A 19,179-nucleotide genomic window follows, 5' to 3' on the forward strand; every position below is an offset into this window, starting at 1 on the left:
GGATCATGACGTGAGCCAAAGGCAGTCGCTTAACCAACTGAGCCACCCAGGCGCCCAAGACATACATTATTTTTATCAGTTACTTAAAACATTTTATCATTAAAAGAAATATAATTACTTTAACCACTGATGAAGTGAACTTCTCTAATGCTAAATACAAAAATTTTAATGGAAAGTTATTTATAAACTTTAAAGTCTATGATAAATGATAAGTACATACAATTATCAAAATTTCTAATGACATTTAATTTATAAAAATATCATTAAGTAATATACAGAGATTTCTAAATGTTAAGTCCTTAATATTATTAAGCCAGAATGGAATAATAAAAATAATAACTGTGACAAAAACAACTAATACTATTGTTTATAACAAGTATATATTTTGACATGTAGTCTCTATTTTGCAAGTCTGTAAGTAGTCTTCTTATATTTGAAAAACAAAACATAAAACTTTAGGGTATATTTAGCACTGTTCTTACATCTGAGCTTTACTTTAAATATCTGTAACCCATAGGGAGCAAGACATGTTTCAGACTAAAGGACTCATATGAGCAACAGTCACTTTGGGGAATAGGGAGATGTAAAGTACAAAAAACATTTGCTGTGATGATCCCTTTATATTACTGGCTGCTGAAACAGTAGGTGGAGAGAAGCAGTGGGAGTAGCAAAATGCTCGGGTAGATCTGTGGGGTTGTTCAGACACATGAAAACCAGGATGTTACTTCTTACCCGCTGGGACCTTGTTACCAGAGTCATTAAGGACTTACGCTAGAATTAAGCACTAAACAATATTAGCTCCAAACAGCATGGAAATTGGAGTATCAGGGAAAAATTGTATATTGTGATTTGTTGGCTAAAGTTCGGGGGTTATACTGTGGAATTGCTTTTCAGTTATATAATATTCCTCAAGTAAGAATTTTTTGTTACTTATTTTTGTAATCAAAGGATATATGTAAGATCTGATGATCTGTATGTATAGATAATCATACTCAATGTCTAATAGTTGATAGGTATGCTCTATTCCATCTTCCCAAGAGATTCATTTTTTTAAAGATTTTATTTGTTTGAGAGAGAGCCAGAAAGAGAGTGTGTGTTTGGGTCAGAGCAGAGGGAGAGAATCTTCAAGCACACTCCTCATTGAACAGGGAGTCTGACGCGGGGCTCAGACTCACAACCCTGAGATCATGACCTGAGCTGAAACCAAGAGTCAGCTGCTTAACTGACTGAGCCACCCAGGCACCCCAACAAGAGATTCATTTATTGGTGTTTGTCAGTTATATATGATAGCCTCCAGGCTTCTAGAAAAATGGTCTGTAAACATGTCCTTCCAGAGAGACCAAAGGTTATCAAGAAAGTATTTACAAGTCAGATTGTTAAGTGTTTGTTTAATCATCTTATGGTTCTCAAAAACAAGCTCTTTTAAAGCATGTTTATTCACTCCTTAATATGATATAAAGCTTCATTTGAAATAGGCTAATGGAGTTCAATTCTCCAGCTCTACTAAAGTGATTGTAAACTTTCCCTTACCAACATCACTTCAGCTTCTTCTGGCAATCCCCGAGGTTAAGAAACGAGCCCAGATAATAGTCAAATCACAAATTATTTTCCTTACTACAATTCTCTCTTTTCACACATTTAACCATGTAGAATCACTGTGAATGGTTCATTTGTGTTGGTGAATGGTTTCTAATACCCCGAAACAGGGAGAATCTTTGACCAGTTTTCACTGTCACGTTCTATCTGTGCCACCTGGAACCTGTGAGTCAGCAGCTGGTTTCAACATCAAATGGACAATCAGCATCCAAGGTCACGGGGTAATAAGTTTAATTATAGGACTTAAGCTTCTGTCATGAGACCAGTAATTTTGTCTTGGTTGTTAAACTCTACAAAAATAACGTGTCTTTTCTGTCCTGGCAATTGAGTTCGTTATTTACTATCTCAACTTGCATAACTGACTGACAAACCCTAGGGGTTTCTTCAAAGTCTGTAATACAGGTGTTAACAACCAATGCTTTAAACCTCTACCTTGAGTACAAAGTGACTGTAAATGACAATAAATCTCAGTGTGTGTGATATGGCCGATTTACAGTGTCAAAGCGCAGTCTTCTAAGGCTGAATCTTATCTGTCATGTGTTTAAAAATCAAAGCTCTCAAAACTCCAAAGTATAAAATGAAACTTAAGAAAGGTCTAGATTATGTAAAGCTCCCTGAAACTTGTGAAAATAATTTATTTGTTTAATTTTATCCTTTTTTTTTTTTTTTTTTTTTTGCATTAGCAATGAAAGCAGCTTTAAGGGAAACAGTGAAACTTGCTAAGTGGAGTTTAATTCTCTGTCTCTACTAAAGGGATTGTAAACTTTCACTTAACAGTATCACTTCAGCTTCTTCTGGCAATCCCCAAGGTTAAGAAATTCTGTTAGAAATGCCTTCCCAAGCAAATTTCTAAGTTGAATAGCATGATATCCACATTCTTTTTGCACAATAGTATTTAATTTCTATACTTTTCATTCTTTCATACATAGATGGAGTAACTCCAACAGGAATTACATGTAAAAAGGAAGACACGCTAGACAGGAAAACTAGTTGTAGTGTTCTTTTTATGTGATTTATAATTATCTTTTTTTTTATTTAAGCAATTTAAGTACAATGAAAACAGTTAAAATGAAATTGAACAATTACTAGCAATTGAAATTAAAATTCCTTCTAAATAACTTTATTTTAATATGTTAACTGTTAATTAAATGGATTAGAATTAGTATATTCAGTATATGATGAAGATTGTTTTTAAGATAGTGGATCGACCACTGTGGCAGGCAGCCTTCTCTTCTGTTTCTAAGCAATAAAAGCACTTAATAGCTCAAATTTCATGAGGCATCTCTGAAAAATGGCTAGTGGATTGGATAATATTGAAGAAGTTAACCAAATTTTTAACATTTATAGGGAGGTATACTGGGGAAAAAAATGACTGTTTTCACAGACATTCAAAAACTAGAAGTGTTATCTTCCAGAAAGAGGAAGGTAACTGTTTCCTAAGAATGCTATAACAAATTACCCTGGTTTGGGGGCATTTAAACTACAGAAATGTATTCTTTTGTAGTTCTGGATGTCAGAAGTCGACAAACATGGTATTGGCAGCTCTGCAGTCCCCGCGAAGTCTCTAGGAGAGCATCTGTTTTTTTCCGTTCCCCAGCTTCTTGTGGCTGTCAGCTCTCCTTGGCCTTCTTTGGCATTCATGTCTCTGTCAGATTCTGCCTCTGTCTTCACATTCCCTTCTCCTCCGGGTGTCTGTCTTCTCTTCTGTCACTGTCTGTCTCCTATTGGATTGAGTGCCCACTTGGATAATTTGGAATGCTATCCCCATTTCAAACTTAATTGCATCTTTAAACCTCTTCTTTCCAAATAGGATAATACGCACAGAGTCCAGGGATTGGGACTTGGATATATCCTTTGGAGGCAAGATTTATTATAATACTAGAATTATTTCTGGTAATACTGTGTTAGCATTATTTATACAAAATAATAATTTTTCCCCACTGTTCACATCTCCTCAGCATAAGGATTTAACAGTAGAAAGTTATTCTTTCAGTCGTGAGCAGTAATTTCAGATTTGTGCTTAGGAGAGGTGAGGACATATACATAGATTTTGTTATATCTGCTAGGCATGAGGAGATCAAGATTCCAAATGACCAAACACTAAACATAATTTTCTTTTTTCTTTTTTTTTTTTAAAGATTTTATTTATTTATTCATGAGAGACAGAGAGAGAGACAGAGGCAGAGGGAGAAGCAGGCTCCCCGTGGAGCAGGGAGCCCAATGCGGGACTCGATCCCAGGACCCTGGGATCATGACCTGAGCCGAAGGCAGACGCTTAACCGACTGAGCCACCCAGGCGTCCCTAAACATAATTTTCAACATAAACTCCCAGTCATTGGAGGTAGGTTTGACTACACCATTTTCAGCTGTATATCCCGTATTTCACCCCACCACATACACACATACACTACCCTCAATAATAAGTAATAAAGGAAAACTGTGTTGTGAATCAGGATCTACAAACAGATTAAAGCATATGAAAAATGCACTCATCTGAGACTTACCAAATTTAAGAATAGTGAACAGAGGGCGCCTGGGTGGCTCAGTCGTTAAGCGTCTGCCTTCGGCTCAGGTCATGATCCCAGAGTCCTGGGATCGAGCCCCGCATCGGGCTCTCTGCTCCAAGGGAAGCCTCCTTCTCCCTCTCCCACTCCCCCTGCTTGTGTTCCTGCTCTCGCTGTCTCTGTCTCTGTCAAATAAATAAATAAAATCTTTAAAAAAAAAAAAGTGAACAGCATGAGAAAGCAATATGACAAAAGTAACCAAGAAATCATTTCATACCCAAGAACAAAGATTTAATAGAAAAAAGGACATTAGATGAAACATTATCAATGAGCTCAACAAAATGTAAGATGCAATCTCTACCACTAATAATTATAAAACCTCGGTTTAAAAATTGAAAACAAACAGGTCTTGAAAGTTGCCAGGAAACATCAAAGAGAGCCAGAAATTAAGAGGCTAAGATCTCTGAGAACAGGACACTAAAAAAACCCTCCAGATTCATCAATGAAATTATGTTTCAGAAAATCTGATCATTTGCTGACTCCTGAAAAATATTTAGAATTTGAGAGAAAGTAGTAACCTAGGTCCTGCTGAGTTCTTAGTGAGTTAGGGAGAACATAATTATACACAGTTCAGCACTACCACGCTGCCAGGACACGAGACATAATCATGAAGGAAAAAACAACTATAAAAACCGTGCATGAACCCAATATTTTATAAACAATAATGCACATAAGGCATTAGCCAGCCCCTGAAGGGCAAGTGCAGGGAGTGAGAAGCAGACAAAGCAGAAAGCACCTGTTTTGTGGCTGAAAATTTAATCAGAAAATTCTGCAATATTGAGGGTACTGTGTATACACTCTATTGATTCTTTTCTCTGAAGAATTCTAATACAATATTCAACTCTTCTTAGCCTGGTGTTGCAGGGAGAATGCACTTTGTCTTTCTGATTTAGCCTGTGTCTTAGGCAAGCATTAAGTCCCTGAGTCTCAGCTCCTATTCCTCTTGGTGCCCCTACCCTTCCCTAGATGTGTTTCTGGGCCCACCTCTCATATTTCTATTCCTCTTCCAGGTGCAAGGTTTTGTTTTTGTGTTTGTGTTTCTGTCCCCTTCCTTTAGACGTAATATGTTTATTTCAGTGTCCAACAGTGATAGTGTTTATTGCTTTTAACCTCCACATATTGAAACTTTTATTCCAGAAGGGATAGAGTGGAGAAAGGAACAAGTAGAACTGCATGCCCTTCCCCCCGTACCTGCCATTCTTTCTCTAAATCTGCAGTGTTAACGACATCTTCTTATAACTTTATCCAGTAATTTCCAAGAGCACCTGATGGGGTTCAAGGAGAAAATCCTGAAGAGGAATTGGACTCCCCAGTTTCTGTGGCCCATAAAGGGTTTCCCACTCCCTCAGCAGTGCACTCCTGATATCCACCAATTCACAGCCTCTGCTAAATAAACTCTACCTTGTAGCTAATTGCCCAATAAGCCACTGCCTCTGTCCCATCTTTTTTTTTTTTTTTTTTAGGATTTTATTTATTTATTGGACGGAGACAGAGATAGCAAGAGCAGGAACACAAGCAGGGGGAGTGGGAGAGGGAGAAACAGGCTTCCTGTAGGGCAGGGTGCCTGATGTGGGACTTGATCCTAGGACCCTGGGATCATGACCTGAGCAGAAGGCAGACGCTTAATGACTGAGCCACCCAGGCGCCCGTCTCTGTCCCATCTTTCCCTGCAGGCACCTCCTTAGATTTTGTTCACCTGAAACCTCAGTGCCCAGGTAGGTTCAAGGGAAGTTGTGAATTTGTAGTTTGTCTGGCCTTTTTTCCCCTGTAAAATCGAAATTCTTTCCAGGTGTCTCATCTCTGAGCAGATACCAGATGTCAAAAATAGATTTTTTTAAAGGATTATATTATACATGTTTCTGATCCTCAAACCACTACTTTATGCCAAAACAGACTTGGAATATTAAGCTTTGGAGGTTATTTATTTATACAGTGGTTGAGTAAAGCTTTATTTTTTCTCCCCTTCTCTTTTTCCTTCCTTCCACTTTTGATGGGATGCAGGTCTTAGTTTCGTAACCAATATAATTCCAATGTTTTCTTGAGGTCTGATAGAATTTAGATTTTTTCCACTATTTTTTCAGATATAATTGACATAACATTATATTAGTTTCAACTGTACATGATTTGAGATATATATATATAGATATATAGATATATACACACACACTGTGCATATATATATGCAATATATTGCAATATGAACACAGTAAGTCTAGTTAACATTCGTCACCACAGAAAGCTAGGAACGTTTTTCTTGTGATGGGAACTTTTAAGATCTACTCTCAAAGCAACTTTCAAATATATAATACAGTATTATTAACTATAATCACCATGCTGTACATGACATCCCCATCAGTTATTTATCTCATTAAGGGCTTTGTACCTTTTGATCTCTTCACCCATTTCACCCATCCTCACCCCCTGCCTCTGGCAACTATCAATTTGATCTCCGTTTAAATTCTTTTTTTTTTTTTTAATTTCACATATAGGGGCACCTGGGTGGCTTAGTCCTTAAGCGTCTGCCTTCAGCTCAGGTCATGATCCCAGGGTCTGGAGATCAAGCCCCGCATTGGGCTCCCTGCTCAGCGGGAAGCCTGCTTCTCCCTCTCCCACTCCCCCTGTTTGTGTTACCCCTCTCACTGTGTTGCTCTCTGTCAAATAAATAAATAATCTTAAAAAAAATTAAAAAATTAAAATTTCACATATAACTGAGATCATAGGTATTTTTTCCTGCTTGACATATCTTGCTTAGCATAATGCCCTCAGGCACAATCTATGTTGTTGTAAATGGCAGGATTTCCTTTTTTTTTATGGCTGAATAATATATCCATATATATATCCCCCCCATATTTTCTTGAGTTAATGTTTTCATTTCCCTCCAGTAAATACCAGAAGTGGAATTGCTAGATCATATGGTAATTCTATTTTTAATTATTTAATTTTTTGAGGAAGCTCCATACCATTTTCCATATTGGCTGTGACAATTTACTTTCCCACCAGGGGTTCCCTGTGCTCCACATTCTCACCAATACTTGTGGATTTTGTTTTGTTTGTTTTTGATAATAACCATTTAACAGGTATGAGATAGTATATCATTGTGGTTTTGATTTGCATTTCCTGATGATTAGTGATGTTGTGCATCTTTTCATGTACCTGGTAGGCATTTGTATATCTTCTTTGGAAAAATGTCTATTCATATCCTCTTTCCATTTTTTAATTGGATTGGGTTTTTTTTTTTTTGGTATAGATTTGTATGAATTTTTTATATATTGTAGACATTAACCTCTTAATAGATACACGATTTCAAATATTTTCTCCAATTCTGTAGGTTGCCTTTTCATTTTGTTATTAATTTCCTTTGCTGTGCAGAAGCTTTTGATATAGTCCCATTTATTTGTTTTTGCTTTTGTTGTCTTTGCTTTTAATATCAAATCCAAAAAATAATTGCAATGACCTATGTCAAGGAGCATAGCACCTATATTTTCTTCTAGGAGTTTTATGGTTTAAAGTCTTACATTCAAGTCTTTAATTCATTTCAAGTTGATTTTTATGTATGATGAAAAATAGTGATCTAGTTTCATTCTTTTGCTTGTGGTTGTTGTTTTCCCAAGACCATTTATTGAGGAGATTGTTCTTCTCCCAGTGTATATTCTTCATAAATTAATTGACAGTATATGTATGGCTTTATTTCTGGGCTTTCTCTTCTGTTCCATTGATAGATATATCTATTTTTATGCCAGTACCATACTGTTTTGATTACTGTAGCTCTGTAATATAGTTTGAAATCAGGAAGCATGATGCCTTCAGCTTTGTTCTTTCTCAAGATTGCCTTGAGTATTCAGACTTTTTTTTAAATTTTATTTTATTATGTTATGTTAGTCACCATACAATACATCATCAGTTTTTGATGTAGTGATCCACAATTCATTGTTTTCATATAACACCCAGTGCTTGAACATCTTGGTAGTCATTTGTAATAAAAAAAAATCCACATCTCACATCTCACATTGTGTGTAAAGAAAAAAATTCAGTTAGATTAGAGATACAAAAGTAAAAAAAAACAACTATACAAGTATGACAATGAAATATGGGTGAAATTCTCTTGAATCTCAGTGCAGGGAAAGGCTTTCTAAGTTTTAAAAAATCCAGAGGCAATAAGTAAAAGGATTGATGAATTTGAGTATGTAAAAATATTTTTAAAGCTTTTGTATTGTGAAAATCGACATCAAATAATCAGTGAAAACTGTGAAACTGGGAAGAAACTTTTACAGTAATCAGAACAAAAGACTAATAGTCCTAATGGTAAAAAAGCCTTAAAACTGATGTGTTCTCATTTTCTGATTGAAAATGAGAAAAATACATGGACAGGCGATTCAACAGAAAAGATAGAAAAATGGTTTTTGAAAATATGAAAACATTTTCAAACTCACTCATGGTTAAAAAAAAATACAACCAAAACAATGAGATACTATTTCTCTCCAACAAATTAGAAAATAAAAATATGAAAAAAGAGTGTAGGGAAGGATTATCTCTCTATATATGGAAACTTGGAAGAATTCCTGCTAGAGTGGTCTGTGAAAGAGTAACAGTGAGACATTAGCTAAAATCATTAGAAAATGAAAGGTGATGTCCCAGGACTAGGCAGATGATGACAGTAATGAGATATGGTGGTTAATAAAGCTTGTTGACCTGAGATTCAGAGCTGGAGATTTTAGAAAAAAAAATGATTGTGTTACTTACATTTTGCTGTGCAACCAATTAACTAAAATTTGGGACCATAAAAACACTGCAAGTATTTATTGTTTCAGAGTTTCTGTCAGTCAGGCATTTAAGAGAAGCACTGCTTCAGGCTTCTGCCTTAGAAATTTCTCTTATGATAGTGCAACTTTTATGTCAGCCTTGACTGGGGTCATCAGAGTTTCCTTACTGAGCCTGGAAGATTTACTTCTAAAGTTGCTCACTCATGATTGGCAAGTTGATGGTGGTGGGTGGAAGAAAATCTCACTCAAAATGTGGACTTCGTTATAGGGCTGGTGGAGTGTCCTCAGGACATGACAGCCAGATTCAGAGCAAGTGATTCAAGAGAAGAAAGGCAGAAGCTTCAATGCCTTTTATGGCCTACTCTGAAAGTCACACTCTATCACTTCCCACAGTGTGGGCTAGGACTACACAGAAATGTGAATACCAAGAGATGAGAATTATTAGGGATTACATTTGAACATGGCTACTAAAAAGGTGGGCATATGCTCTAAATGTGACTTTGGAAATAAAAGAATACCTAGTTCATTTCCAAAACAGTGATATAAGGACTCAGAAAAATAAAGCCACTAGTGAGAAAAATAAAGCCACCATTGGGAGACACTATGAGGGAATTCATGCACTAATTACTACATCCAGGTGATAGCTGGATTGCAATTTGGACAAAATGAATGAAGGGACCATTCAGGTAATACGTTGACAGTATAGAGAATTTTATGTGTAACTCATACATAACATTGAATTTCAAGGAATAGAGTAATAAAATTTAAGAAGTTGACAGAAGACTACAAAAGAAGAAACAATGGAGATTTACAGGGCTTTACTGGATTAAGGTGTAGAAATAGAAAGATAACCTAGCAGTTTAGGAAGTTTTTTGCTGAGATAAAAAAAAAGACATAATGAGATTAGTCCCAATGGATTCATTGCAGATAGTGGTAGCAAGGCTTTGAGTAATATAGGATATGACCCAGTGAGTTTCTGGAGCTTTCTCTACTTATCTGGGTAGGTAGAGCTCTGTCCAAGGGAAAATAAGGTCTTGGCTATAGTGCTTAGGCCTATACTAAAAGACAGGACTAAAAGTTTCTGGGAAATGTGGACTTAATCCCAGTTGTTCTGGTGGGAGGATTTCTGTTGCTCCCCTTGGAGAAAAGCTACTCTAGCTTTGAGTTAGTGTGCTTTCTTTTGTTAGGTTTTGATGGACTGAATGGTGGGGAAGCTGGGTGTCACATCAATATGTGGGCCTCTTCCCCAACCCTGAAGGTAGGATTAGGGGATTTAGAGGAGGAAACACGCTCTAACTTCCATTTTTGTGTATTTCCAATTATTTTGTAATTTCTATTGTGATTGAACGTCAACTGGAAGAACTTTTTAGAAGTGTTTAAGTTCCCAAAATGTAACAGAATGGAGGAGGGACTTTTTAAAATTAGTGATTTTTAATGGAATTATATTGTTTTTAAAGAAGATGATTTGTATGGTGGTAACTACTATTTTTTTAGTAGTTTTACTCGTTTTTATTACTATTTCTTATGAATTTTTTTTTATGTCCTAAAACATGATCAAATTTGGGAAAGTGTTATTACTAACATGTTGAGATCTGTCTACCTCTATATGTCAGCATACAAATGCATATATGTTGATGTAAGTAGTTAGACATATGTACGTGTTTTAAATTTCATGTTGTATATTAAATGTGTAATATTTATATGTAGAATATTAATATGTATTCTGTATATAAACTACTGTTTAATCAATGTTCTTAGTATTTAATTTTTTACTGGCTGATCATTTTGAGAAAAATTAATGTTAAATATACGTTTATTTTTTGAATTCTAACAATTCATGCATTATAACTTTTAGTCTATTGTAATAGGTATGTAGCAATACATGCTTTTTATATCTTGATGAATGATTATAGTTTAGATACTATCCTTTATTTATATACTATTCTGTTCAAATTCCCATAATATTATTATATTGCCTTTCTTTTATAGATTTGTCTGGAATTTTGCTTGGCCCATCCCTTGTAATTTTCTACTCTTCTGAATCATTATGATTTAGATAAGACTTTTTGAAACACTGTATTGTTGTGATTTTTAAAATACAGGAGTCTGTTTAAGTGATTTTTAAAACTTTACATTATGATTTCTAGTATATGTGAAATTATTCTTCTCACATATTCTGTATTTTCTATTGACTATCTCTTTTTTCCTTTTCTGCCTTATTTTAGATCAGTGGTTCTCAAGTGAGGCTATTTGTGGTTCTCCCAGCAGTCAAAACAGACTGAGGATTGCTACTAGCATCAACTGGGTAAGTCTAGGGATGCTGCTAAATATCCTACAAAGCACAGCGAACCCCATGCAACAAAGAACTACCTGGTCCAAAATGTCCATATGCTAAGATCAAGAACACTTGTTCCAAATTATACGTTCTATATTCTATTCATTTTTTTTTTACCTCTGTCAGTGTTAGACCTCTTAAGATTATTTTAGTTATTACTTAAAACAATCTTTAAAGGATGTTGAATTAATAGACATATTTATTCTCCTGTAGTACTAGAAAAGAGGCATTTATAAAGACTTAAACTAATGTGGTTAGTTTTCTCATCTTTCATATTGCTTTTAAATTTTTATTTTTATGATATTTTTAATCACCCCACACTGAGTTATTGTCAATATATACACACAGAATAGTCATGTGTATATATATACATATATATGTATACACACACACACACACATATATGTATGTATATTTACCTATAGGTTTTACCATTTTCTTTACTTCTTATACCCCCTTCTCTCTGTCTGGATCTCCTTTCCTGCTTGCTGAGTTACACCCATGAGTAGCACTTTCAGTGGAGGTAGATGGGTGGCAATTTATCTGGCTTTCATTGTATCTAAAACTGTTTTTATTTCACTTACATTATTTAATGATTGTGTAGCTGGAATAAAATTATATTCATAGTAATTTTCCTTCGTCACTTTGAAGATTTTATTTCAGTAACACATTGTTGCTCTCTGTGATGAGTATGTTACTCCTTCATAGGTAATCTTATCATCAAATCTGATTTAGAACCAGCATTTTTTTACTTGCTAACTCAGTCATTTTTGATTCTGTGTGCCTTAGTGTTAATTAGCTCTTGACCCATGCTTGAGACCAATTATGGTTTTGTTGTTATTTAGTTAGATAACATATTTTATGTTGGTTCTGAAAATTATTGCTATTGTCTTATTAAATGGTATATTCTTTAAATTGTCTATAAGTTTATTAAATCATCATTAGAAGCCTAATAGACCATTTTTTATTCTCTGTAATTCAAATCCTATTTTGTATGTTCTATCTTATTTCTTTGGAGAATTATAACATATTTTTTGATTTTCACTTCATCTGTCTAGTTTGAACTTTTAATTCTCCATTAATTATATTTTTATCTTAAAGATTAAGATTTTTGGAATCATACAGATTGGAATGTCTGCTTAGCTTCATCAGATATACTTATTTTAATTTTTACAATGTCTTCATTTTCCCATACATATTCTCTACATTCTTATCACTTTTTACCTGACAGTAACAAGATGGCTACTCAATAACCAGTGTCAATTTCTCTTATTCTTAGGACACTAAGTTCTAAAATCTGAAGGAGGTCTCAGTTGTGGCCCCAGTTACAACGGTGGAAAAAAGGAGCTGTGCTTCATTCCAGTAAACTTCTCAGAAAGAGAGGCCCCAGAAAACCATGCAAGAGCTTAGAAAAGTGCATGTATAGTTGTAATGGGTAAACTGCCTCAGCCATTAAGGTGCTCTGCTCAGATCTCTTTCACAGGCTTTCACAGGGAGCATAGCTGACTTTCATCCTCCAGCTGTCACTCCACTGGTTCTATCACATTCAGACCAAAGCATGTTTCTCTTGGGCTCCACAGCCCTGCTCCTTCAAGGCTGCCCCAGCCAAAGATTAAGCCTGATATGGAGTACTAGATCCATTTGATTTCTCTCCACTTCAGGACTGACCAATGGGCAGCTCATTGGCCAGGTCAAATTTTTCTCAGAACTGGGATGTAGACTGATACACTTCCTACCCAGTCCTTTTTTTAACACTTGTTAAACTTGCATCATGATCTGAAGGCTCTCGATTCCTACTCCTGCTCCCATGGTTGGCTACCTGCTTTCATCTTGGAGTGAGCAAAGACACTTTCATTTAGTTTTTGGATACGTTGTACAAGAGATTTTGTATTCCCTATTTAGTTGGTCTAATGGGGATTTGGAAAGACCGCCGCTGTCACCATATTCCCCAAACTCCAACCATTAAACGTTTCCAGGTAAAGATCTAATATTTTTTATCAGATATATTATCCATATAATATCCATGTTCCAAACAAATACTGAGGTATATAACTTCTTACTTCTTCAGTAATTTTAGAACACATATTGGAAATGTGGATTCTAGAAAGTTACTTCTAAGCACAACTATAAGCAAAGAACAGAGAAACTGAGTTCAGGAAAGTTGATAGTATAATTGCAACAATATCAATAATTTTACCATATTTAATGGGCTGAATTTATATATAAAGCAATTTTTAGACAGTTTCCACTGAGCTGACAATAAAATTATAAATAAGAGTAGAGGAGTCATAATATATTTATCTTTTATTCTAGGAATAAAAGCTTACTGTAGTGTTAATCTATGAGTTATTAGTTGTTAACATTATCACCTCCACAAGTAAGGGAACTTTTCTTGTATCCAGCAAACTGACAATTCTTAAAGTGAGGATATGTACTAAGAATTTAGTACAAAGACTATCAGTATCCACGAGCAACTGAAATGTGACATCCTTTATTTTAGCAAGTTATACTTAAGATATTCATTTGGTATGTATATTTTGTAGACAGAGAATAGTTATATTCAATTGGAAATTCTATACCATGGCACACAATTCTGACATAAAAGGAAATGGCATTGTAAAAATTGAAGTCATTTTGACTGAGAGAAGTAAAACAGAGGAAATTTCTAAGTAACAGAAAGCAGTTAAAGCTGCCCTTAGAGAACTATAACTTACTGACACTTAAAAGAGAGATAATAATTTGTGTAGACACTGAATTTGGCAGAGCTATGGGGATAATATATCTTTTTCAGTATCAAATATTATTTCATTTTTGATGCTAAGTCTTTCCTGCAATATTAACTTTTTATACTATTTTTTTTCCTCAATGACCTTGACCAACATGTGGGAAATAATCGGCCCCATCTTTTTAGGTCTTGAAGGGTTTGGTAATTTATCTTAAAGAGATGTCATTGTAGCAAATGTCCTCATTGTTGCTTGAAAGCTGTATCCTCCTTAAAAAAACAAAAACAAAAGTGAATGGTACATTAGGCAGATGTGAAATCATCCAAAACTATGAACTATTTTAGTATGCAGAATATTTTAGATTGCAACAAAATAAGCTAGTTTCTGTTTACATCCAGTGGGATTTTGTGAGATGAAATTTTTGTGAGATCCAATTCATCGTGGTTTATGAGGCAAAGGCAGAGTAGCCTGAGACCTAATCTTGATTTCTCCACATTTAACACATTTATTTTTAGAATTACATGTAAATGTTATCCCCCAAATTTCAAGCTGTTAAACACATTTGTCATGTGGCCTGTCACTAATTACATTCGTATTTGATTACCAAATTGCTCATATCATAGTCTTTAGATAATGTGTGTGTGTTTTTTTTTGTTTGCAGTAGCTTTTGGGAATCCTTGCTTTCTCCAGTATACTAGGTGCACTGTTGACCGCTTAATTTTGAAATGAAAGTAAGTAAGTACCTAATACTTCATCTCTTTGGCTTTACAACCAATGATCTTACCACTCTAGTGAGTCTCACCACTCTAGTAAGTTTCTAGAAGAGGCTCTTTAATTGTTCCAAGAGAGCAAGAAATTCATTTTTTCTGAATTTCTAATAGAAATGGATCACTTCTTTACCCCTCAACACCTCAGACAGGAAAGGGGTCAGGAGAATTTCTGGGTAATATCATTAAATATTCCACGATTTCCTCTTTCCCACCACACTGACTAAACATGCCAGCAAAGCCATATTCAGTGATGTCACTAAAGGCAGATTTGCAGTGAAGCTAAATGAAGCTTAAACTTCAGGGCCCTACACATATGTTTACAATGACATACATTTTTGACAATTTACAATAGTAAGATTTTTCTGTTCTCATTCTTTAAAATGGCTTCTGGCAAATGCCCAGTGCTTACAAACATAGGAAGAATGAATCTAATCATAAAATTTTAGAGCTTGGTGGAGATTTATGGTTTAGCTACTTCAGTTCCTTTTTACTGAGATGCAGGAATTTAAGCCCAGAGAAGTTCACTTACATGCCTGAAGTCAGAAAGGTTGTTAGCTGCAAAACCAGTGCTGAAATTCCAGTGTCTAATCCTGAACTAGTCTCCTTTTGAATGTATTACTCCACCCCTTAAGAATATAATGGGTATTATGTTCTGTTGATACAGTAAAGGGTAAATGCTATGGAGTTGAGCTGATAAAGGAAATTCTCAACTTTTAACCTTCACAGGCCCTGTTTGTGGGCTCCCAGGGAAGCTATTACTTTAACATTTACCAAAGTCAAAATGACTCCAAAAAACCTCAAAGCATGGCTCTATTTCTGCCTTGAGCATACATTGTACATCTGCTTCCAATAAATAAATTAAAAACTAACTAACCAAAAAGGAGCATTCTAAACATAAAGATAAGGGGGGAAAAAATCCCTGCTTCTCATAAGATTAAAGTCATGCAGTTTGCACATACTAAAAACATAAGATAAAGTCTGTAACTTTCTGGAATGTCCTTCATCATGATGATTTGTCTCTTTACGTAAAGAACATAGATAACCCTGCACCAAATGTAGCCTCCCCAGAGCACTCTCTTCTTTGTGAAGACTGTGTATCCCAGGCAGCTGTCCTAACTTGGGCCCAAGTGAAATATTTTTCCCTTCTCTTTAAAATTTTTAAAAAGTTTTGTTCATTTTGTATCAAAAAGGTGGATGAAGATATAATTCTAGTGCTGACACACTTGCTGGTTGAGAAATCCTTACTTCATTTTTTTTTTTTTTTTTTTCCGTCTGTTAAATGGCAATGACATTCTGCTTGAAAGGATCATCCTGAGGCAGTATATGGGAACTTTCTAAGGAAGTGATATGCTGCCTAAGTTGCACTTATGCTCTGACGTTCTGTAAAGTCTCTGCATACATATTGTAAATCTGAAACTATTTTAAAATAACAAATGAAAGACAAACAAATGTAGGGATAACAGCCAACCAGCTCCCAACAGCCTACAGAGGTCCCCACAAAGAAGAGTCCCTTGTTTAATCTGTTTGTTTAAGTCATTTGAGTATGACCATTAGTGGAATATATTTACAACAATATTTCACTAATGTCCTACACCCAACTAAAAGCTTCTACTAAACCAGGAGTATTCCTATTTTGAATATATTGGAAATGTTTTTTCTCTCTCTCTCTCTATATATTTTTTTCCATTGGTATATTTAATGGGATTATGTTAGCTTTTGATCCATTAGTTATGACCATTAGTGTTCATATTCTCTCTATATAATAAAAAGTTTATATTATCAACTATATAATAACATATACAATTTATATATTATAATAAAATATGAAAGCCCTTAAATAAACCCAGACTTCAACACTCTAAACTAAAGCAGAATACTTATTGTTTAATTTAATTTTTATTTTATGATATTTTTAAGATTTTATTTATTTACAGAAAGAGAGGGAAAGGGAGTGTGAGAGGGAGAAGCAGACTCCCTGCTGAGCAGAGCCCAATGTGGGACCCGATCCTAGGACCCTAAGATCATGACCTGAACTGATGCTTAACCAGTTGAGCCACCCAGGCACCCCTACTAATTGTTTAATTTGTAATGTTAGATAAAAATTCCATACTGCTTTTGATGCTTAATATTTTCATAGTTACCTAAGAAAAAAAGGAAAATAAGGGAAAAAAAGCTATCAGAGATTCAGAAGAAATAACAATAGAAAAGAATTAACAAAATGAGAAATAATCTTTTGGGTCTCTTCACTGACTAAAGTTGAGTTTACCCTTTAAATTACATGAGACCAGGGCGCCTGGGTGGCTCAGTTGGTTAAGCGACTGCCTTCGGCTCAGGTCATGATCCTGGAGTCCTAGGATCGAGTCCTGCATTGGGCTCCCTGCTCGGCGGGGAGCCTGCTTCTCCCTCTGGCCCTCCCCCTCTCATGTGCTCTCTGTCTCTCTCATTCTGTCTCAAATAAATAAATAAAATCTTAAAATAAATAAATAAATAAATAAATAAATAAATAAATAAATAAATGAATAAATAAATTACATGAGACCATGAAATATATTAGGAATTTTAAGAGAAAATAATGATGAAAAGTACTCTGAGTCATAACTAGGGTTTTTAAGTGGGCTCATGTATCAAACATGAGCAACATTCTCTCAAAGTTCTATCAGAAGATACATCTTCAAAGTTTCCTTGCAAGATAAAATATTATTTAAAAGGTAATAGAGAAATAGGATGATAAAAGGAAAACCTAATGGACTAAACTAAGAAATTGCTATTATCACTTGTTGCTCCTAGTGTAGTACTTTTGGAAATCTTCTTTTTGTAAGGAAGAGGCTGAGCAAATAATCTCTTAATTTTATTTTTTGTGATTAGATTAGAATTGCACAGTGGGCTTAGAAATCACCCACAACTCTGAATATGACTTCATTTCATACCAAATTCCTTCCCGATCAAATTACCTTTGAAATTGATGATTCATCTTGAAATTAGGCCCATAAAGCCCTTAATTGAGTTGGTCAAATTGAAATCTTGTCAAAAATTTTATAAAGTTATTGTTGAATGAAAAACCTTTCATTATAAACAAACTGTGGAACAATTAAAAAAAAAAACAACCTGCAAATACTTGGAAAAATTTTCCAAGTAAAAGAACAGAGAGAAACTGATGACAGAACCTTCTTAGTAATATCCTACCAAAACAAATATGAATAAGGAAGGAAAGACAGTAGCAGAAATTCGATACCTACCATTATATCTTAACAGGTCTACAAAGAAAGCACATTTAAAAATCATTACTGCTCTTAAACTCTATAATAGCTATCCTTTTCCCAGTATTAGAGGGGAAGGAAGGTGAGCGGTCAAAATCTGACATTCATTCTTATTACCACCCAAAATGGTATTGTAGAAGGCTCATCTTGGGTAGGTAGGCAGGGAATATACAAAGAGAAGCTGAAAACTCCTCTAGCACAGATGTATAACTTTACCATTCAAAGTGTCACTGCTGCTATCCATCACTATTCTTTAAAGCTAAGAGGAAAGTTAGAAAAAGCAGCTAGTTTAAATTGCCCTTGAGACTTTCTCTTCAACTCATGCATTAGATAGATGTGTTTTGTTTTGTTTTTTTAATTTCTAAATAACTGGGAGATTTTCTGGCTACCTCTCTGTTAATTTAGTTTAATGTTGTTACAGTCCAAAAACATATTTTGCATAATTTCTGTTCTTTTCAATTGATTAAGGATTTATACTCAGGGATGCAGTCTACCTAGATGTATGTTCCATGTGCACTTGAGAAGAATGTGTATTCCACTATTGTTAGATGGTTCCAGAACTCTCAAATGGATCCAAGTGATGGATAGTATTTTTTGGGTTCTCTATTTCTTTATTGGATTTCTGGCTACTTGTTCTCTCAGTTTTTGAGAGGCATATTGATGTCTCCAGTTACAGTTACAAATTCATCTATTTGTCCTTTCATTTCTATCCATTATTTCCCCGTGTATTTTGATGCTCTGTTGACACATGCATACAAATTTGGTAAAATTATCCCTTTTTATCATTATGTATTGCTCCCACCTATCCCTGAAAAAATTTATTGTACTGAAGTATAATTTGTCTGAAATAGTTATTCCAGATTTCTATTGGTTAATAATCGATTGCATCTTTCTCCATCCTCTTACCATAACATATTCATATGTTATATTTGTAGTGGATTTCTTATTGACAACATATAGTTGGATCATTACTTATTTTTTAATGTAAAATTCTCCTTTAACTTGTGGGTTTAGATCATTGACATTCCCAATGATTATTGATGTGGTTGGGTTATCTGGTAGCATCTTGTTGTTTTCTATCTTCTCCATCTGGTCCTTGTATCTTTTTCTCTTTTCTGCCTTCTCTGGTTTTAATTTAGCAGTTTTTAATGAGTCCATTTAATCTAATTAATTT

General features: G+C 34.8%; 1 long non-coding RNA gene across 2 annotated transcripts in view; it reads left to right on the forward strand.

Annotated features, from left to right (window-relative positions):
* LOC118017045 overlaps positions 1-19,179 on the forward strand; it is a 119,974-nt gene that overhangs the window by 61,459 nt on the left and 39,336 nt on the right. The window contains exons 1-3 of one of the 2 annotated variants that reach the window (XR_004681039.1): positions 3,869-3,937; positions 11,146-11,225; positions 14,640-14,709. This is a non-coding gene — a long non-coding RNA (uncharacterized LOC118017045). Of the gene's footprint in view, positions 1-3,868; positions 3,938-11,145; positions 11,226-14,639; positions 14,710-19,179 lie in introns of those variants that run through there. The other variant, XR_004681038.1, reaches the window with a different exon arrangement.

The sequence above is a fragment of the Mirounga leonina genome, unplaced genomic scaffold (genome assembly GCF_011800145.1).
Source record: "Mirounga leonina isolate KUSES-001 unplaced genomic scaffold, KU_Mleo_1.0 Mir_168, whole genome shotgun sequence".
Lineage (NCBI taxonomy): Eukaryota > Metazoa > Chordata > Mammalia > Carnivora > Phocidae > Mirounga > Mirounga leonina.